The sequence below is a fragment of the Plectropomus leopardus genome, chromosome 11 (genome assembly GCF_026936395.1).
Source record: "Plectropomus leopardus strain MGB_pleo_1.0 chromosome 11, ASM2693639v1, whole genome shotgun sequence".
In the NCBI taxonomy this organism is placed as follows: Eukaryota; Metazoa; Chordata; class Actinopteri; order Perciformes; family Serranidae; genus Plectropomus; species Plectropomus leopardus.
This window is the reverse complement of record NC_142186.1, coordinates 14,127,456-14,151,199: the sequence shown is the minus strand read 5'-3', so window position 1 is coordinate 14,151,199 and position 23,744 is coordinate 14,127,456. Positions and strand designations below refer to the sequence as shown.

Genomic DNA, 23,744 nt, shown 5'->3' with positions numbered 1-23,744 from the left:
GATTGACTCAAAGGGGAGTGAATTGCAGGCAATTACTCATACAGCAGAATATCATTTATAGACAATTCATTTGGAAACTTCTGCCAATTTATTTCCTTTTAGTGTCGAGCAGATTCTTCCACAAAATATATTTTTAAAAAATGTATTAGTTATAATAATAACTATTAGTAATGGTGATATTTCTTCTCAAGACATGTCAAGATCACAACAAATCTTGACATGATTAGCTCTCGGACCAGTCAGTCAAATTCTGCTTGGAGTGGAAATTATGTAAAATGTGTTTAAATTTACAAGAGATCTTTTATGACATTTCAGTGTTAAATACTACATAATCCACATTTATATCACTCCAAGTGTACCTACTGTTGTAAGGACAAAAGGAACACAACTATTTCCACTAAAATGTAAGCCAATCATCTCCCCTTATTTTGGCTTTGTATAGAGTTGTTCCAATTCCACAATGGGGAAGTTACCTGGTGTGTGTATAGTGCTTTGTCATCAGGTTTGTCTGACAAGAGATGAAAAAAAACATCCACTGTCCTTCTTCTTTTCTTTTCACAGTGAGGCGTGATAAATGGCTAGTCAGCGTCCCACCAGAGAATAATATAACTCCTGCCTTTGCTGTCTGTCCATGCCTCCTGTCTTTACCTCTGCCAGAATTTTCCATTTTCTTTCCTTTTTTTTTTTTTAAGTCCTTTGCAGACACTCCCCACCTCAGCACACACACATACCTCCCACCCTTTCCCGCCCATCTTAACCCTATCTCTCTCCTCTGTCTGGAACACTCTCCTCTCCCTCATACCTCCCCTTCCCCTCATTCTCCATCATTCCACCCCCCCACACACACACAGAATAGAGAGAGAAGCCAACATTATTCTAGCAGAGGAGCAGGTGAGGGTTAAAAGGCGACCGCGGCCTAGTCTTCCAGGAATTAAAGGGAAAGAGCTCGGGGAAGCAGGGGATAAAGACGGGGCCTGTTTAAAATTCTGACACCTCTCCGCTATAAAGTAGGATTTCTGAGCCACTTGGGGCACAGGGAGGAGGAAAAGAGACTTAAGCAGATGCAGAGGGTAAATGCAAGGCTTTGTTATTTCTGACAAGCCCACAGAATGGAAATGTCATTAACTGACTGTAAATATTCAGACTCCATCTCACTCGCTTTCACTCTCTGATGGAGGTTTTTACAATGTTGTTTTGTCTTTAGGCATATGCATAGATAATCCAGGTTGCACACAGAGAAGAAAATTCTCCGAGACTTATATCAATAATTCAGGCGTATAGGTAGATAAAAAAAAAAAAGGAAAGACGTTCGCAAGTCTCCCCATGTAGAATTATTCATGTCCATGCATTTTGTAAATGTGAGCCTTTTTGAATTATAAAACTTTGAAATGGGAACAATGTCTTGCATAGTATAGATGGTGCAGTTTATGAAAATGGTAAGTTTTATGTGTGTAGGCAGCTGTCTAACATTATGTGGAAACTGTTTCATAAGAATTTCATTGCATTTCTGTAGCACACTTTAACTTGAAGACTATAAGAGTTGAACTTTTTTCCCCACCTAAGTACAATGTGGTCTTTGACGGTATATATTTCATTGTTTATTTTATTTTTAATATAACCTTTAGTCTAATTTTATTATTGTTTTACCCCGAAGGGAGACAAGGCAATTAAGAATTATACTGTATGGTGTGAACCGCTGTTTTTACTGTGCATATGAAAATAAACTTCTTGATCTTGATTGTATCTTTGCAGATTCTGTTCAATAACTGCAGCACATATATGTATGTAACTTAAAGACCTTAAGTAGAAGTGTAATTTTGCTTGTCTACCTTTGCATATTTACATACTGTAGTGGGCAATGTGATAGAAAAACTAGAAGTACTACAAGGACAAATAGAGAGCAAAAGGGAAGCACAGGGAGGAGTAAAGATAGCAGGGAAGACAGAAAATCTCATAGAGAGTTAAAGAGTCCAAGACCAAGAGAAAAGAGATTTAAGGTAGGTAGTGTACACACACAAACTAGGCACAAAAGACAACCCCAGCAGATGACAACATTTTCAGCCAGCATCTTCAAGGACAAATGGAATAGTGCTGGCAGCCACAGAGCACCGTAGGGCAGCCAGCAGAATCACTCTCTACCACCAACAACATATATTTGTCATTTAGCCCTTGGCAATTTGGTCCCCTTGAGACATTTGGAATGCCTCATCAAATGATGCCGATGTTCCCTTTCGCTGGTTTTGTGTTGTGTGCCCAAAAGCTGCAAGGCACATTCATCTTTGGAATAACCCAATCCCTTTCTTTCTTTTTCCCCTTGTGGGTATGTTGAGAGGCCTGCTGATGTGGGTTATTTGTCCCCTCATGCTGAACACATGAAGTAAGTGTATTTGGGTTGATGTCGTTGCAGTGTACTCTGCACTATTGCAGCAGATTGGAGGACCAAATATTAGAGTTTTTTTTGTGTGGCTTGCTAATATTTGTCTGTGGCATGACTTCAGAGATGGAAATGTCAGTTGATAGGTCAGTTCACTACTTCACACTGAGATATCTCAAACAGTAAACAATAAATTAGTAAGCTATTTTGTAGAGAGATTCAGGGGTTTAACTGTATTGACTTTGGGGATACACTAACCTTTTCTCTAGCACCAACAGCAGGTGGACATTTTTTGGTTATGTATAGTAATATATCTTAATAACAACAATTAAATTGATTACCATAAGATTTGGGACACATATCTATGGTGACCAGAGGAGGATTGCTAATGACTTTTCAATCCTAAATGTCTCCTTCAGTGTCTTTTTCTTCAGCACCACCAGCAAGTCAAAGTTTCCACTTATACACGGAAATATTTCAGCAACTACAATATAGAATTACAAAATATTTTGTTCAGATAGGATATTCACAGTTCCCAGACAATGCATCCTAATGAGTGTAAATTGACTTCCAGCTTGAAATCTAAGTTTGTCCAATACTTTGGTTTATGACAAAATGCCTGGAAAACTAATCATGTTCCTGTCAGCTTCAGTCGTACTTTGTGTTCAGTGCAAAATTGGCAAATGTTAGCATGCTTTCACACCAAACTAAGGTATTAAACATAGCATCAGCATGTTAGTATTGTCATTATGAGCATGTTAACATGCTGATATAGAATGTATCCTAAAGTACCACTTTCAGTGGCACTAGCATAATTGCAGACTCTAAATGCCCAGACCCACCAAACTGATATCAAAGAACTAGCGGTAATAAAAGCAAAATGTTGCATTGCCTCACATCACCAGAAAGACTCCAACCAACAGCCAACAACCATGTATGTTCTGCACCTGCATGAGAGGAAATAACTATTTATACCAGCAGACAGCCATTGTCTGTCATTCAAAAAGGGAAACCAGAAGACATCTAGACGCTATTTAACCACTTAGCAGATTAACAACACTAAATTTGAAAGAACAAAGCATATTTACTGTGTGGCAGTGAACAATAACACAAACCATCAGGAAATGTTTCTCCTAATGAGCTCAATGATTAAGGACAAACAATCTTACCTATAAAAAAGGTTGTTTCTACATTGCTCTCTTGATTTTAGCCCTTTGTTTTACTTTCCTCAATCCTGTCTCTATTCTTGTGTGCTGAGCTGAAGTGTCAGAGTGACATCATCAACTGACGGGCTCCGCCATCGCTGATACCAATTCAACATGCTGCATCGGCTGAAAAACTGCCATCAAAGGAGAAACAAGGGCCAACGGAGCGGGACATAGTTCAACATTGACTGACAGCCGACTGTTGGTTTGGTGTGTCAAGACCTTTACACTTGTTATGATTTCAGAATACTTTACATCCATAGACCCATATATTATTACAATGTCAGGTAGAGTACAGGAAGCTTATAACATCGTGAAACACCAAACAATACCGTGAGTTTAAATAAATATAGGTGAAAAGAAGATCCTACCTGCAGACTTTTTCAAATTACACCATGAACAATGAAATCAGTAAACACCGTGCAAATTGGGATATTAAAGTGTTTCTTTGCTGCTTTTTGAGGCTGACCTACAATAATGATTATACAATTTATTTGCAATATATTTCCAAGCTAAGTGAAAGCCAATCCAACAAACAAGGGTTAAAATAATGCTCTATCTATAGCAGGCAAACACACGATTGTAAAAGAATAGGCACGCTCATTATCTGTCCATTTAAAGTCAGAAATATCCATTCTACACACTGCAGTTCTGTGCAGGCAGCTCGTTATGAAGAATGGAAAGGTACTGAACATCAATAGCATGCATGACTTCTTTTATGAGCCTTGTGCACAGTTAAATTGGTGACATTTGGCCTTTAATGGGCTGGCTGAAAACTCATATCCCTTCTAACTACTGAATAAGGACTTCTAATGAACACCCAACCGGCTAAGAGAGTTAGTGGCCGGTACTCACTGAACTGAGAAACCAGGAAAGGCAATTATCAAGGTTCCCAAACAGCACTGATCGGGGATTGCTGCCCAGAGCAATGTTTTTAACCTTGGTTTTAGAAGCCCGATTTTACTGCAGCAGCCTTGCAGCAGTTTTCATTATTAAACAAATGCCATTACACTCTTATCAGGGACATACTTTCTCAAATCTGATCCTCCAAAGCAGCTGCTAATCAGATGTATAAATGAAGTACACTCACTTAAAAGAAAGAAATTCCAATCTGGGCTTATCAGAAGTTGACATGCAAGCAGTTTGGAGTCCTTAATCACAGCTGAAAAAAACTAAACCTCTTGGATCAGCTCATTCATGATGATCTGAAAGGCCAAGCAGCACCAACTCACTGACCCAGCCAGCTGTAAACTCGCTGAGGGGGAACATATGCCACATGTTTTATACTTCGGCATCACTTTTCATGCTTTCTTTTTTTTTTTTTTTTTTGTAGTACGGGACTGTGCTATTGATCTACGAGCGACGTGATTGGATGTTGCGATTAATGACCTCAGATGAAAGAAGTATTCCTCTGAGGTCCATTCCCTGAAATGCCACTAGATTACCTTCCACCTTCCACCAGAGCTTATCATCAATGTGAGTGATACAGGGGCTGGAGGACTGAACAAATGACGGCTCGTGAGTCACAAGAGACCTGCGTAAGTGTAGAGGTAAGGTAATTTTTGTAAAGAGCAGAGTCTCCATCTTTCTCTTTCTGTCGTTTATTCATTCTCTCATTCTCCCTCTTCCTCTTCACCCTGTCCCGCATCCTCACTCCCTCTCTTTACTCACCCCTCCCTTTGCTCTAGCTCAAGTCCTCAATTATTTTCAGACTGCCAGGCAAGGCACTGCGGGGGCACAGGGGACCATTTGGACTTAGTACATTAAAGAATTCATGATTTGAAACCACCACAGCCCACCCTGACGACTCTATGATATGACTTTTCAGTGCCTGAAGCTCCTTCCTTCTTCCCCCTTTTTCCACCAGACTGGCTTTCATTCCCCCTGACGACTGACATTGATCTATCCTTGAGTCTTTTAGCTCCAGGACTCCCATTCCTTAAACTTCTGACTCCTGACCATTAAAAGAAACAGAGTAGCCGATATTTATGAATCTGTCCGTAATGATTTCCTTGTCTGTTTCTCGTGTCACCATCTGTAAATTGGCCTGTTGGTATCAGACACATATAGCGACGGACATGACAGCAGACTGCTGAAAAAGAGATGAAATGTCTTAGTGTAGCACATGAAATCAATCTATAAAGAAAGTGGGGGTGGTGTTAAGGAGAAAAAGGGACAAGAACACAACATTAAGCAGTGTGTGGACTTTAAATAGAGTCTTGTGTATTTGCAAATATGAAAAGAATTGGCTATTAATCGCAAATAAGAACAAAAAAAGCAATTAAATATTGGCTAAATTATTCAAAATGTGTTCTGCTATTGGCAGTTTGTCCACAAAGTAATTTTTTAAAAATGTGGGATTTTTTTCTGAATGCTCATTGGGTTTTGATTTTCTCTAAATGTCTGAAAAGACTAATGCCATTTATTGTTCCTAAAAAATTTGTTTACTAAGATAAGGAAAAACCTTACAAACAAGGCAAAACTGGATCCGTGGGAAGAGGAGAGTTACCTATACCGACATGATGAATACAGTGCAATTCAATATATTGATAAGCATATCCATTGGGTCATTAACAAAACACTGAGTACACATGGAAGGATCATCTAAGCCAGAAAATTGCTAGTTCCCCCAGGCTACTAATATACTTTTAGATGATGGTTAATTACCACCTTCATGACACTGTATTTTAACAGATTTAACCTGACAGAAGTATTATAATAAATAGTAAGTGTGACATAATTTGCAAAGACTCCACATCCTGTTTTCTCTTTACCAGGAGATTACATCACCTTTTTTCTATATCACAACAACAAAGTTAGTTTCAGTGGGTGAATGAAGATGCTATAAGAACATCTACTGTTAGAGCTGCACATACCGTGGCCTTTTTCATAATTTCTAGTCAGCCACATGTGCAAAACAAAAACAAGTGCAAAATCCCAATAGCTGCGACCAGAGTTTGGTCAGCTGTCCTTTAACAAGATTTTGTAGAAAGACTGTAAATGAGCCAAAGTCTGAGAAGTCCTGCTCTATTTTGTCATAGGTCAGTCATTGACACACACACACACACACACACACACACACACACACACACACACACACACACACACACAGAGTAATTCCACGTGAAATTTCACCCTCTTAAGACAAAAACTGTGGCTGTCAAAGCATAGGAAAATTTGTGAATGACCAACTAACTGACTGACCGACTGACCAACCAAGCAACCCATAGAGCTGCTGTCTGCAGCAAAAATGCAGCAATAGCCCCCTGAAAATTCTGTAAGGGCTGTAAATCACTAATGCTCATAATATAACTGTTGCATACACCATAAAGAGCATAATAAAAAATTACAGATGCACCCTGTTGTGTGTTTTTCAGCTTTCCAAATAATATTTTCAGTCTTAATGCTAAGTAAATGAGTTTTGGAGAGAAAAAACAACAACAAAAAAAACCCACACTCATAGTCTCTCTTTTCAATGTGGAATGCAACATTACCTCCTAAAACCCAGCATTAGTTAACTGTTTTGGCATTTTAAAATATTTGCATGATCAGAGAACCAGCACTGTATAAATGCCAGATCAGTAAAAAGCATAGGCTTGTAGACAGTCAGTCATTCAACCTCTACCTTTTCATTCAAGCCCTACTGAGCATCCAATCTTGAATGTTTTTTTGTAAAACATCCTGCTCTTCTAGTACTACAGTATAAGGCATGGTGTTTGCAATATGATGGGAACATACTGCCATCTCCTGGCCAGGGGGGCAACTGTCATATTCTTGGTTCGAAATTGGCTCTCTGTCTGAGGCATCTGGTTCCAGACGTATAATGTTGCTCAATCCCTGGAGACTCAGTCTTTTCTTTGCTCTCCTCTGATCCAACCTGGTGTTTCTAGATACTCGTGTGCTTGTCTGGAGTAAGAGAAAGAGACAAAGCCAGAGAGACAAAAATGCTGAATGCCCTAACATGCGTTTTTAAGACGAAGGGACATTCTTCCTCTCCTTGGCTACAACACCTGACTCCAAACAAGCCGTCCTCACTGTGGGCGGCATGCTACTCTCAGTGTGAGTTCCCTAATGGCCATAATGGAGGACAAGACCATTTATTATTACTTGGGGGTGAGGTATGTATACGGCTACAATTAAGGCGAAAAACATCCTGGTGCTTGTAAAGGGCAGTAATGTGACTCGGGGAGTGATGGATGCTGGGGGAATGAGTCTCGCAGGCCAGTGGGAGTATCTTATTATCTGAGGCAGGTGGGGGATCCGTCAGTGAGGTAAATGAGAGAAGGGAGAGAGAAGGAGTGATAGGAAAATGAAGACATGGAGGGGGAAGAGAGAAAAATTGGAGAGAAGTGAGAAGAGAAAGGCCAAGAGAGGAGGTAAGGATGTTAAGACAGTCATTTGCATAGTAACAGTGGGAAGACAGGTAGAGCTACACATATTTTAAGTGTCTTGTATTAAGGATAATTGCAAATCAACTTAAAGAAGCGCCACCACAATGTGCCCTTAATGCAATGCTTTCCATTTTGCATTTACTATGCACCACTGGGAATTACATTATTGGTGAAATTACTGTAAATCATTTCACATTGCCAACACTGAATTTCCCTTGTTGCTATGGAGGTTGCCATGTTTATATATGTGCATGTGATGGTGAGTGAAAGTGTTTTTTATGCATTTGCATAAGGTATGTCAATGTATATTTGTGTCACCGTGCAGCTATCCAACAGAATTATTAAATTTCCAGTCATTATTTTTTCCTCCGCATGTGTGCGTAGGTGTGTATGTATGAATGTGTACATTTTCTGTTGATGTAATCATGTTTGTACGTGTGCATATTTTCTCTGAAGCCATCCAGTGAAATGATTGTGTCATTGCAACATCCACAGTCATTAATGTGTGCCTGGAAACACATTCTTGTCTGCGTGTACAGAACATGCCTGTATACCCCTTTTAATAAGTAGCTATCTATTTGAATTACTGTATCTGGCTGCATCCACAATCACTATTTTACCCCAGGGACTTAGTCAGTCAGACAGTATGGGTGGTCAGTGGCAAGCAAATCTCAATTACACTGACAGGTGACAGTGAACTGAATAAATTATCATTATGCCTACAAAGTACAGCCATGTACTACTACTACTACTACTACTACATGTATTACTGACTGTACATGTGTATATGTCTGTGTATATGTTTGTGTGGGTGCCTGTGCATGTGTGTCCCCTTGTGGGACGAACAGCCATTTGCACGCATTCATTCTGAGATGCAGCAAATGCCAATGAGCTGCCTAATAGCACCATTAAGTCCTGACAGATGAAAACACTAACTTAGTCCAAAATAGAGATTCATATGTTTCGGTGCAGTTGGTTTCTTAACCATCACTCCTGGGTCAACCTTATGATTATGTATGGCTGTGACATTTCTAACCGCCATTGATTCAAATGGAGCATTCATGTCCATGGATCACTGTTATTCAGATTGTGCAAGAGGTGAAATTGTGGAATGTAATGCGGGCTGATTTCATTATCATAGGTGATTGGTGAAGTCCAGCTCTAATGCAGAAGAAAGTCAGCTCCGATCAGGCAATCAGGGAAGGTTAATTCTACTCAGACCAATATTTTAGAATGCTATAATGGACATTATCTAATTGGACTAAACTCAAAATTACACAGGCTGAACATTATTGGGATGGGCAGTTTGAAAACTGCATTCATTGTTTTCTGTATCGTCTTACAAGCATCTGTATATTGAACAAGTATGGTCTGAAGACCTTGAACACCTGACTGGGAATAAACCAAAGGACTGGGACAGGATCTGGAAATGTAAACCTGACACTTCCAAAAATCCCATTCATCAATAGAGCCACCTTAACATCTTACTCAGAACTTATCTCACCTCTAAGAAGCATTTCTTGATTAAGCTTAATTCTTCATCAATTTGCTCCCTATGTACAGATGGTCTCATCAGTTCTTTTCTGCACATGGATTTGGCCGTGTGATGATGCATCTCTTTGTTTGGAAACTAGTTTTCTCAATTGTGAAGTAGCAAGCACCCTCACTGTTTTGCTCCTTAATGACTTTTGTCTATTAAATATTTCACAGCATCAAAGACAAATATTACTAGCTGGTTTAACTGCAGCAAAAAAAAAAAAAAAAAAAAAAAGAGCTTGCTTTATGTTTGGTCCTTCACATACGTTTACAAAATCCCATTGGAGATATGTGTATGTTGATCTTAATATGAAACATTCAGTAGTAAGGATGCATGGTACCAAAGAGAGCATTATTCTATGCAAGAATTTTTGGATTTCATAACATATAGTGCTGAACAATGTGTTAAGCAACGTACCAATAGCTTTTCTTTTTTTTAACTGCAATGGCATGTATCACTCATATCCTTGCTTTCATTATCTATGCATATCTTGAAACTAAAAATAAATCACAAAAATAAGATGGGCACTGTCACAAACAAAAGGGAAGTTGGTACCCTTTGAGCAACTGCTCCACACTAAAATACAGAAATGGTCATTTCTGAAATATCTACCAGAGGGAGTGTTTCCATAATTTTATCATGCTTTTTGATTGAATATAAAAGTACAATGACTCAAAAACCGCAGAGCAAGTCACTTCAAAGCATAATTAAAAACACATATTTCGTGGTTCTTAATACTTTCTTTTAGAAACCCAACAGCCCACCCACATGGCCCCTAAGGTTTTATTTCATGATTTATGATATGTAAACAACTGCTGTATTTGCTGTGTTTAAGCGGTTTACTCACCCAACCCATTATTCAAAAGTTACGCTCCTTGCAGATCGATTGATGCGGCCCAATCCAAGATACAATCACCACAGCAGGCTCAATAAATGCTTCTGTAGACAAAAAATAAACAAATAAAGAGTTATAACTCGCGTATGATGTGTTATCATGATCCAGAGATCCACATTTGTTGCCATTATTCTCATGCATTTTCATATATACATATTATCTAAATCCAGAAAAATACTTAGTCCAAACACATCATTACATCCATAGATATCCATGCACTGCAATTGCATCCTTTCAAATGTTAATATTTCTCCACATTTTATTTATAATTTCTTCAATTTGCATGTAAAGATGCAGATTGGTTGCTGTCAAAATGGTGGCTGAACTTTGACCTTTTGACTGAGGTTACTGAGCCAATCAGCACTACAGTCTGTTGTACTTGTAAATGAACAGCAGTGGATGAAAAAAGGCTCCTCTGTTGTCTTTAAGGGTAAAAAACATTCTTCCTTACCAATTTAGGTTTCCTAGATATATACAATACGCACCTAAAAAGACATTTCTGTCTGTGTTGATTTGTTGTCCACTCATATTCACACATTCAGCACATCTTTTTACCCTCTTTTTGAAAAGGTCTGGGACAGAACCTTCAAAAACATTTAGCAAATGTTCATTTTCTGTGATATTAATTCATCCCTCAACTCTAACTGATATCTGCTTTTAATTTGAATTTGGTGAGGTTTCATACTATCCTCTCAGTTCTAGTCACCTACAGTGGAAAATATGTAGGTTAAGATTAAAAAACTCTTTTATGTCATTGTGTTGAAACTTATTTTACTCAATGAGACAGGCACTTAGAGTGAATATGACTAAGTGTTACCTTTCAAATGATATTATGTATGTATAACTACATGCACTTAAAATAAAACAAGAACAGTTCTTAGTTTACTTGGGGTCTGCCATGTATAGGCATTTTAGGTGAATTTTAATTGACGATTAAAGACATACTAAATAAAGACAAACTAATTTAAGACTGGAATGATGATACGCATTGTGAGATATGTATTGATGTTTTTATTTCATTGCAAACTATAATACATTTATAGTATATTTATTTGTAATTCCCCAGAATACAAGCGGTATACAGAGTATACCACATTGCAGTTCTCTATGTTGCAGTATAACCTTAGCAAAGCAATTGGTATTTTACTCATGCATGGAAACTAGGGGACTAAGGAATATCCCATTTAAACCGTGCTGATATGCTGTGTAGACACCATGCAACGTTTTCCATCTCATCCTTATCTGGATAATCCAAAATTCCAAAAATGGGAATAAAATGTCACGGTCCTCTATCTCATGTACATACCCGTGACATTTCTTGAGCATGGGGTATAAACTTTGTTTATCCCTGTGTCTGTGTGTTGTGTGTCTATGCATAGGTGTGAAATCTTATGTGTTTATTGTGCATATGTCCACTGTTATGCACATGTTTTGTGAGTGTTTTGCGTGTGTCTATTTGTGCAGGTGGACTTTTTCAATGTACTTTTCGGTAGATGTCCTTGATTTGCAGTGTCAGTGGTGTGCACTGAGAGACAGACCAGTTTAATGCACAAATAGATAATCCCCGCAGCCTGGCGGTGGATGCAATATGATAAGGAATTTATTGTCATATGAATGTGCTTTCACTGATATCATCATCTGCCAAAAGCTGGAAGGAAGAGTGCGAGAGGCAAAAAATGAGAGAAATAGAGTGGCGCAGAGAAACAGAGAGAAAGACAGATACTAAGACAATTAGTCATAAAATGACAGACAAAATGAGCACGAGCGAGAATAAAAAAACCATTCATTTATAACAGAAAGAAGGGACGACAAAGACAGTCAGACAGCAGGAGCAAGAGATAGAAAGAGGCAGATGGGGGACATTAAGTCAAAGTTAAGTAACCATCGTCTGCTTCTTTATCTCACCCAGATATGCTAATCCAGTGAGCCTCTGTTGATATGAGTTTAACAGCCTGGCTGGTGTGTGTGTGTGAGCTTCAGTGTGAGAAAAGACCCAGTTGTCCTTTTTCATCATGCTTCCAGTTATACCAGCCCCGCTTAGCCAGTACCGGATGACACAGTTATAATCTCATTGCAATGGAAAAGTGAGTATAAATTACCTCTAAGGCACTCAGCAAAATGCAACTGTGTGCGCAAAGGGTAAACATGAGAAAAGTGTATGTGTGTGTGTGTGTGTGTGTGTGTGTGTGTGTGCGTGCGTGCGTGCGTGCGTGCGTGCGTGCGTGCGTGCGTGCGTGCGTGCGTGCGTGTGTGTGGAAGTTGATAAAAGTGTGTAGAAGTGTGTTGTTTCCATGGAGGAAAGGATTAATGTGTGCATGCATTTATGTGACTATGTGAGAGGGATCAGATGCAAATGACAGATAGTAAATATACCTATTTGGAGCTTAAGGGGGAGGTCATTTAGGCATAAGTGTGTTTCTATGTCATCATGGCAAAAGTGTTGTTTCACCAACATGAAGATATTTTGATTAGCTTGTTCCAAACAAAAAATTGACCCTCTTACTCTTGACATTGTTGTTTGAAGCAGTGGTGCAGACACTGAAATTCAGAAATACTTTTAAACATCTAGATTGATTTAACTTTTGATGTAACTCATTTTAATAAATATAAATTCCATAAGGCAGTAATGCAGGCTCATTTAAAAGCAATGCAAATGCTGTTGTGTTATTTTCACATGGCACATGTTACCTGGATAGATTTAAAGTGAGAACATTGTTTTTGGCTCATTTGACGAGCCAGAGTAATGGCAACCTCTGTTTGCTGAAATGACACATTTATGAGTAACAAAACTTAAATGATTGTGTATTTCGTTACCAAAAAAACAACTTTTAGCCTGTCTAACCTATTTTTCGTTCGAAAAGTGAATGAGCTGCACATGTTAGGTTTACAGCCTCTACAGGCTACACGGAAAGTGATCTCATCTACTTGTCATATTTTGCCGCTTAGGCTGAAAACCCAGGTGTTACTGAAATGATGCCAAGGGGCAGCCTTTTGTATTATTACCTAGGTTTAAGCTTGTAAAAGTACTTGGTCATGGTTAAGAAAAGATTGCTGTAGGCTCTAGTCACATGAGGTAAATCACAAAAGGTTCCAGCTGCTAATTTATTCAACAAAAGTACTTGGTCATGTTGAAGAAAAGATTGCAGATTTTGCTGAAAACCCCTGGCTTTGGGTGGCACATATGAGTGTACTTTCACACTTTTAAAAATTCGATGAGTTAGTGGAAAGCTAGGCATGGGTGTGGGACACTGCCCATGGGGTGTATTTTGACACCCTGTGAGTGAGACCAGACTGATTATTTATACCCCGTAAAAATTAAAGTCTCACATACAAACAAAACAAACAGTTTTGCTATTGTTCCCAACTAGTAGTGAATGTAAAACTCTAAAATCTATCCTGAGGGTGGCTTTAGAGGAAAAGCCGTGGTTTATCTTCTGTGGAGCATGAATGCTAATTTGCATTGGATTATGATATGCCTTTTTGGCAGTTGGGATAGTGCAAAAAAATCTCCAAGTGTCCAAAATATTCATGATCCATCTCCCAGGGGATATGATTTTAGCTCACCTGACCAATCCTTGTCTCATTTGAGATGTCACAGCATCCCTTTCCAGGGTCGGCCCAGTAATCTGCACCTCAATGTCCACTGGGATACAACTGGGTTTACAGGGGGGACAGAGTTTCCTGTTTTCCTGTTTCTTCCTTTGGAGGTGGTGTCATCATCTTTCTTCCCCAGAGATTTGCTTCCTATGGAACAACAGAGTTACACACAAATTAAATACAAATAATGACAACATAGTTAAAACAATTAATAAACAATTATCTTATATGTTTGCTTGCATTTGTTCACCCACTGTAGCTTCCTCTTTGTCTCTTTCCATCAGACTTTGAATTCTGCAAAGACTGATTTCCATTTACTCTAAATGGAAATCTGTTAAAGTTATTGAGCCTGTTCAACAAAGCCAAGCATTGTCCAGTACTCTTCTATAGATGTTCTGAATGACATACAAACCATGCTTTTTGCTAAATATGAAGCATAATCATTGGTCAGAACTTTAATATCCGACAACCCATAGACTCTGTAATTGCGTATCACATGGCTATGAGTTTATCTTCCATTCTTGTGGCCAATCAATTGGACATGCATCTTGCTATCTCCAATACTTGACCCAGTAACACATTTAGATTATAATCTAACCAGCACTTTTCATGTCAGGACATGTTGAGGCAGAGACAAACTGTCAGTGCTGAAATCACGTGTGCATGGTGTGACCGATCACTTGCAGCCACATCGGCACATTCAAATAAACCTTGTTTTGTTTTCAGTAACACATGTTTGCAGGAGTTTGGCATGCCGCGATTAAGTATGTCCAATCATTGCGCTCCACCAACGACTGGAGGAACATATAACAGTATGTACACACCCACATGCTGTGAAATCCATGACACATCTGCAAGCACAGACATGTATCCAGACTCATGCATTTTCCCTGACATGCACCAGAGGTTTCAGAGCCCGTTACTGGTAAAATGACTATTTCAGGCCCCGATGGCTAAAGTGAATAAGGCTAAATTAACTCAATTTTTCTCTCTGCAATTCTCTCCATTTTTGTCTCACCTTCTCTGTTTATTCCCTGTCTTGGCTGTTTCTTTCTTCCTCTCTTTCCCTTTATGTTTTCTTCCTTGCCCTCGCCTTCTATCCATCTAACTCTCCTTCTCAGCCCTCTCTCTAATATCTCCCCTGCAGCCATTTTCAGGACTCTACAGGGAGGGAAGCAATCTTAGATTTATTTTACCTCCAATTTCCAATTTGAGAGACCCCTGCTGCTGGAGGCGAATCTTCAGAGGGTCTGATGTGAGTCGTCTTGTTAAATTAAAGTCTGTAAAAAATGGCAAAATATTTCAATGGCTCCCCATGTTTATGGAGCAACAGCACCAGAACACCATCCATGTTATGAACACAGAGCGTCTGTAACACTTAGCATGGTGGTTTCTAAAGCTATAAGTTCCCAAATGACACAAGAAGTAGCGCAACTCAAAGAGGCTAAACACAGTGGCAACACAGTTGAGGCAGAAGTAGAGCAAAAAAGACTGCCTCAAATGGTAAATGAACAACCCTCATGACAAGGAAATCCTTTAAAAAAGTGTTTGAAGACTTGGAGTCTGGTCTTTGTAGGAGCAACTTTTTATGCTTGTTGAATGCCTTCTGTGTAACATTATTTGTTGCAAAATGTGTCTGGGACATATATCTTCACTCTGCCAAAAACAGACATTCAACAGTTACAGTGAGTATTCATTCACAGCAGAATAAAAGCTCTCTTGGTCTCTGTGTTACTGCTAATCTGACCCCCTGAAAAATAAAACCCCATCTACTCCCAAAATGCCCTTTGATACTCCATTACTACTAAAAGAATGCAGTCTGCCTTGTAGCCTCCATATGTCCATTCTTAAATCCTCTCATAAAAGAGCCACACACACACCATTTCTTTTTTGCTCTTGATCTAGCAGAAACACAAACTGTCTCTCTCTCCCAAAAAACACACACACTCTCCTGTCCACACACTGTACTCTTGCATTCACACTCACACAGCACACAGTCCTCTATTCCCAGTATAAAGCCCGGAGACAGGTGTTGGATTAGCTTTCTGGAAGAAAAGAGCTCAGCTCCTTTGATAGGAGTTGAGCTGGCCTGGAGAGCAGGGAGGCAGGTGCACCACGAGAAGAGAGGAGGGGAGGGGAGGGAGGCATGTGTGTGTGTGTATGTGTGTCAGAGGATGCAGCCCAGTCATCCCATCTATTGAGAGGAAAAGAGGGGGCTTTTGGCAGAGCTGGCCTCTGTAATTGGAGAGCTTGGCGCAGCCAGCAGTGAAGCGTGGTTGGCTGTTGCCACGTGGTGACAGTTGCTTGCCAGCCTGCACACAAACACACACAGTCGTGCACACAGACACACACGAATACACACTCGGGCAGACGTTTAAACTTCTGAGTGCCTTCCATTGACTAACATTTGTTCTAATCCAGTCCCGATTCTCCCCACACCAATTGCTACTGTACATTCATCACAACCTAAAAATGTGATTTTCAACCTCATCTCTGGAATTAAGTTTTTATCATGAATCTTTCATGATTTTTTCTTTCAATCAAGATATTTCAACTGCACAGGATAGTAAATACTTACATTGCAGACTCACATACTATACAAACACACACAAGCTGCCAGCCTGTAACCACGGTAACTGAGAGAGCAAAGGAGGCCTCTTCCAGATGCTTTTGTTCTTAAGGACATCCCTAGTCTGCCATATCTCCATGGGAGTCTCTCTCTCTCTCTCTCTCTCTCTCTCTCTCTCTCTCTCTCTCTCTCTCAAAGGAAGAGAGAGACATGCACCTCTAATCCTCCAATTTAAAGCTTTTTCATTTAAATGACCAATTACAGAGAAACGTGGAGAAAGAGAGGGGAAGAGAACCAGAGTAGAGGGGGTTGAGAGTAAACTGAACAGCAGATGGATCTTCAGACTACAAAAAGAGCAGTAGATGGAAGAGGTGCTGGACCCCATTCTCTGACTGTGAGGCAGGTGCAAGATTGCATGAAGCAGCCAGGTTCAGTAAGTTTAATTCAAAGAATGAGTAAAAACTTTATATAGTGACTATGTTTAGACAGGAAAACATTGATATTGTACATTTCTGCAAACTATGAATGCACTACATTTGCAAGTTACATAGTTGTGATTTCATTTATATGTGTTTTTTGTGCCTAAACATAACCACACTTTGACCAAAGCGTTATTGATTTATGAAGTTTCAAAATATCTGCTGCATAATAACTTAAAAAATGTTACATACTCATGATTTGCACAAATGTAAAATACCAGCAATTATTTTGGTGATTGGGTTTGGTTTAAAACAGTGGTTCTCAAACTGTGTGGCGGGCCCACTACATGATTTATGTAGGGAAAATAAACAGTTTGCTGATGCTATCAAGAACTTGAAATTATAAGCCTTTGGAAAACATTGCCTTCTTTCAAATCCTGCTGAAGATCCTCAGATTCTAACCACCAAATAATACATCTTCAAAGCCATCTCTAATCTACCTAGACCCAGCCTTTAACCTAAAGCCAACTAATCCTCAGACTTGCCGAAAATCAGCCCGACCACTGCAAAATTGCCCTAGCAAATGTTCTATAGTGTGTGTGCGCACTCACGCATGTGTTTAAGTGTGCATGTGTACATGCGCGAGAGTCTGTGGGGTGTGATCCAGCATGATTAATTGCTATTAAGTGTGTCTCTCATAAGTGATGTTGTGCCTGGAGAGCAAAGCAGAGACTATTACAGCTCAGACTCATACATCAACCCCCATAGACCGGTGACTGATGACCACTCAGTGCAAATGTTTGAAATGGTACAATTAAAATACGGGGGTAGCTGAGGATCACTGGAGGGACACAAGGCTATAGCCCCAGAAACTGTTTGTGTACATGTGTGGTGTGGCCTGTAGGTAAAGACTTGTCACAAAGGCTTAATAAATCGCTTGCCGTTATTTATGAATGATGTATGATAATGATTGATACCCATGTACTATTGCATTTCAAATATAAACATTTTCTTTTTACTAGAATTGTAAAGAAAAAAAAAAGACAAAAAATGAGGTGCTTAACATGGTATAATGTAATTTTGATTTACATAAACACTTGCTGTATGCTCTGAATGAGGATTTATGCATGATTTAATGTATGGATGATGAAACTGGATCTGGGCAATTTTATAACAAAACACAGTATAAGTTTAATTTGTATCTGAAGTGTCTAATGCTGTTATACTTTCATTATACAGAAAAATATTATAAAATTACGATTGCCCATATAGCTGTGCGCCTACCTTAGAGTATGTTTGTGACTGATGTGTTTAGAAATCCCCAACTGTGGCTTTACCATTTTAACCTGATTGCCTGTATCCCCCTGAAGCTTCTCTGTTTGTGAATACATGATTACAGGAAATATGAGCAATGTGTTCTCATAACTAGATTTTGTTGAAGGCTAAGAATAACAGATAGCCTTTGGCCACAATTTTAATGGATATCGTTAGTTATGATGCATTAGGATTTAAAAAAAAAAAACCATTTGTGTAACAGCTGTATGTTTTTTAGGAGAAATTTGAGCTTTCATTTGCTAAAACGATTCTAAATTATTGAAAAATTAGAGAACTGGTTCCAGACTATCTCCAGTAAGAGCTGTATAATAGTGCAATCTAAGTGCTCTTTGTTGTGATCATGTCTCCATTATTCTAACACAGGGCACATTGAAAGGATAAAGACTGATTTAACACAATTAATTTCAGCAAATCCAACTTTATTATCAGTAATCTAAATTTGAAGTTAAATTGAAGTTTTGCTCAGATTTTACTCACTTGTGCCAACATACTTTGGGACTGTATAAATGTTGCCACACTTTAACGTCTGTATGGCTATAACTTTGACAGCTTTGTCCCACAGAGAAAGATCACTTCCATCAGAGCAACACCTTTTTGGCCCCTCCAGTCAATGGTTTATGAAATACAGCATGGCAAAAGTGGAAAGTCCGAGCTCCCAGCCCTGGTATGGCACAGTGACAGAGGAATCAATAAGATGAAGAATGGACATCAACACCGAGGCTAAGGTTCCTGAGATGAATATATCAGGTGTCCCTCGCTCTCATCTATCATAAAGTATAAGGTGGGAAGGGCTAATGCAGTTCAGCTATAAACATGTGTACTTGCGTTATACAAATACCCACAATAAAGCATTATTAATCAATGGTTTGAGTGGAAGACTTAAAAAAAATAGCATTGATTCAGTTTTGATGCAAAACTTGTAACTAAAACATATTGTCATTGACTCCATGTCTTTCATTCTTGTTATGATGTGCACAGAAAGTAATTTGATGACATAAATCTTATATAATTTGAGAGCTGCACAAGCCTCGAGCTATAGGAAAAAAAAAAGCTCCAGTTACAGGCTGAGTTGATTTTATGTCAAACACTCAGACACAGAATGTTTGACAAACTGAGTTACGAAAGTTACACCAACATAGTTTGGAAGTTATGAACACTACAATCTTATTTAAAAATGACTGGGCAAACAGTACATACAATAGAATAAGCCAAAACGTCTGAATAAACTTTTATGACACATAAGTGGCAAAACATACTATGGAGTGTGTGGCTCAGCTAATACCAAATGTGCACAGCAGTTATTCAGAGTTGATGCAAAGCCCACAATGCCCAGTAGATGTCAGCCTTGTTAATAGGAAATAATTACAGACTCCAGTGCTGTTGTTTACAGTTGTACAAACCGTAAACAGCAAAGTATGTGCTGTGTCAAACTACTTAAATGCTTTATAAATTAATCTCATTCAAAGAAAGATCATTGCCATCATAATAGTGTGCCTATGGGATCCATTATCTCAGGACATGTAATCATAACAAGATAGTGTAGAGAGAATATAGGGCATAAAATGTAAAACAATTTGATCAATACTGAGATAAAGAACCTGGTCCATGCACATAATTATATTATATGTGCATATATATACTATATATATATATATAGTAAAATTATGTATGACATAGACCTGACTTTGTGGTTGCTATTGTTTGTTTTTTTGTTTTGTCTGTCAGCAGAGAAGGCACCTTATCATAGACAGTGGTTTTTCAAAGTGCTTTACAGGCAAAGGATAAGAAATATCAAAGGATTAAAAATTAGGTAAGTATAAAATAAGAAAAATAAAAGCACAGGTGAGTTTTTTGTTTAAAAAAAAAATCAATTTAATGAAATAAATAAATATACCATAAAAGTTAGTTTTAAAAATGGCTACAGTAGGGGTGAATCTTAGTTTAAAGGGGATCTGCCAAGCCTTTTCACCACATTTGGATTGAACTCTACATATCTGCAATTTATTTTGGGCCCAGACAACTGTCAGATTTATAGTCAGCAGGTAAGGCCTTAAGGTCAGCTCTATATTTAACATGAAGCCACTGCAAGGATCTAAGAACTGGAAAAATGTATTCTCTCTTGTGTTTGTCAGTATTCTAGCGGCAGCATTTTGTATTAATTGAAACTGTCAAAAGGTCTCATTGGGGAGGTGAGCAGAAAGTGCATTAAAGTAGCCCACCCCACAAGAAATGACCATAAATGAACTTATCTAAATCTCTCCCTGTGGACACAAAGTTTCTCATTTCAGCTATGTCTTTTAAGTTGCCAATATGATGATTTTGTTACAGCTTTATTGTGACCATTTGGAACAATCAGTTTAAAAGGTAAACCTAGTTAAATTCCAGAGCTAGTGACTAGGGTCAAAGAAGGACAGCAAATAAACTGTCTTTAATTTCCTAGTGACACCACCAAAAGACACAACTAAAACATTATTTAAATGTAAGCTTGACCACATTTTTTTCATATAGCAGTCTCCTTTCCCAAATAAGAGCACAAGAGGTATAACAGGCAGAATGTCCACTACACTGTCCAATTTGTCCAACTTTCATGGCAGACTAATCCAACCAAAACAAACATGCACAATGTCCTCCTTTCAAAATGCAGCAATCAGAACCAGGCAAAAAACAATATGAAAATGTCAAAAAGAGAGTCAAACTCACCAGCAGTTGAATTGCCTTAGTTTGATGGCTTGCTTCATCTTTATGGGTCAGCATATACACTGGTTTCACTGCTCTCTGCAATTGGTTGAGGTACCACCATAAAAGAATGAAATGTGTTTTTTCTCTGTGGCAGGCTGCACAGCTTCAACTTCATTTCCCTGTTTTCCCCACCAAACAAATCAAAATGCCCTCCACAAACAATTCCCCCTCCTTTGTCCCCTCTGACCACGCCCCCTTACACCTGAGTGGAAGAGCACACCTGACTAGTGTAGACTAGTGGGTGGGGACAGTTTAAAAAAAAAAAAAAAAAAAACTTTATTCACCAGTTAGTGCATAAACAATATGGACAAACTAACAAATAGAAAAAAGGCTACTGTGGATGTAAAGACGTCATTAATTTATTAAACATAAAAGGGCACAGATAGCACAGAAACAGGGGACTGGCTTTGAGGATAAAAAAGAGAGAAGAAAAAATTTAAATAACTTTAAAGGCAGCTAAAACTGGGTATTACTAAAACTGGGAAACATTCCCCCAGTTAACCCAACTCAGAAAACTAATGGCTACAATCTTGGCCTACACCCACATCCTATTTTAGAGTTGTGATGAAAAACATTTCCTACCACGAATGCATGTGGAAACCAAGGATACGCTTTCTCGAAGTAATGATTTAAATAGACTTAAAGCTGTATTTAAAAAAATGGGTGATGATACTTTGAGACACTGGATGAGCAGATGTACAGCAAAGTTCAGACAAAGGATCTTGATTTGTGCATCTTATTATAATCATCATTTAACTGTTCTGAGCAGGTTACCGTGGCTGGTTATGATTATCGTCTTTGTACAGAGGTGGTGTCTCATGTTGCAGTGTAGCCTTGCTGCTAATATAGGTCACAGTGTCCTGCCAGACAGCCAGGTAGCAATGCTCCACATGACAGCAAAGTCCTCTTGTTTCTGTCAAACAGGCAAATATGGCCTACTTTCCGGAAACCTTAAAAAAAAAAAAAAAATTCTCATGTTAGTAGCGACAGTAAGTGCTGTGTGTATGGAAAACAATCTACCTGTATTAGAGGGGAGAGTAAAATCATATTGGCTGCTTTACTATATCTGCAATTTGTCTCACTTTATGTGTGAATAAAGATTGAATACTGTACTACATTTCACATTAAAACTGCGGCATACCATTAGAATAACTGTCCCATTGTTTCTTTGCTCTATGACTAATAATCTCTTCCGACCCCCCCCCCCCCCCCCCCACCACCCCCTCCCCCTCTTTCTCTCTAATTCACCGTGGTCTGTTATCAGTCATTACAGGAAGCCTGATTATCCAACTGGCATTCTGCACACGCTCACAGAGAACTTCCTGAAGGTGACCTTTTCACGTCTCCATAGAAACCGCCTCTCTCCACTCTGAGATGCTCAGCTTGTACAGAGTGAGCGAGCAAGCAAGAGAGAGAGAGAGAGAGAGAGAGAGAGAGAGAGAGAGAGAGAGAGAGAGAGAGAGAGAGAGAGAATGACAGAACATTTTCTTCCAAACAAAAGTGCATTAGTATGCTGCAGTGTGATAGCACACGCACAAGTCATTTTATGATGTGGCAGCACAGATTAGTTTGTTAACCAATGACAAACAGATAGAGATCACCTATTTTTAAACATAGAGCTTAGAAAAGCTTCAATTTCTCATACTTAATTGGATCTAATTTATCTTAAAAATGGGAGTGAAAAGGTCTATAATTCCTGTGGCCTGAAAGCAGTTCTCATAAACACTTACTAATCTGTGAGCTGATTTAATAAACACATTTTTTTATGTGGATTGGCCTCCAAAAACAACCAAACAAACAACCTCCCGCCCATTAAATAATAATAAGGTAAGTTGTAAAGGCCTCAGTAAAACATATTGCCCACTGTCTGTGTTTGTGTGTGTGTGCCTTAACACAGAAATGCATGCATTTGTCAGTTTTTAGCTACAGCAAGTAGATGCTGTGAAAGGTATTCTGGGATATCTAAAAATACACTGTGAAACCACTCAAAAAACAATAACTCGCCAGGGCTTTGAAATGTGTAAACGGAGAGACATAGAGTTACTTTTCAATAGCATGTCATGTTATCACTTATGTGCCATCAGCGGTCCATCATCAAGTCATGTGTTTATTTTTGTTGTACTTTTTAAAAAATATTTTTTAGCTTTGTATAGAGCCCAGGCCTATGAAAACATACATCAGACAAAAGGCAGGGACACCCACTTGATAGATCACCAGTCCTTCACATATCCTCATCTGTGGTTCATTGGCAGAACAACAAATGTGTATGTGCCACTTCACTCATGGCAAATAAGGTGAGATGCATTGTCACTGAACACTCACTAATACTGTACTCTGACTGAACACAATGGGCTTGACTTAATATGTAAAGGCCAAACCAACATATGTAACACAGGATACACTAAACACACACTTAGAGTGAATTTATTTCCTTTATTGATCTTACATCTAAAATAAACAAAAGAATGTCTTAATTGAAGATCAATGTCTGCAAACTCATCTCTGACGTGCACAAAAATACATAATAATTTGTTTTTTAATCTCAAGTGTATAATGAACAGCTTTCCTGGATTTACACTTGTATTGTGCCTTTCTGGCTTCCAGCCCCTCCAACACATTCTCACTCCCAATTCTTTGAATACTGGCACTTGGTCGGTGGCCCGTCACGTCAAAATTGATGCAC

At 38.8% G+C, this 23,744-nt stretch overlaps 1 long non-coding RNA gene across 1 annotated transcript; it reads right to left on the bottom strand.

Moving 5' to 3' along the window:
- Nucleotides 1–10,353: 10,353 nt before the first annotated feature.
- LOC148188217 (uncharacterized) lies at nucleotides 10,354–21,184 on the bottom strand. Its single transcript, XR_015777933.1, has 4 exons — nucleotides 21,023–21,184; nucleotides 15,196–15,279; nucleotides 13,967–14,146; nucleotides 10,354–10,446 (listed from the first exon to the last, which is right to left on the bottom strand). It is a non-coding gene; the product is annotated as an uncharacterized LOC148188217 (long non-coding RNA).
- Nucleotides 21,185–23,744: the final 2,560 nt, after the last annotated feature.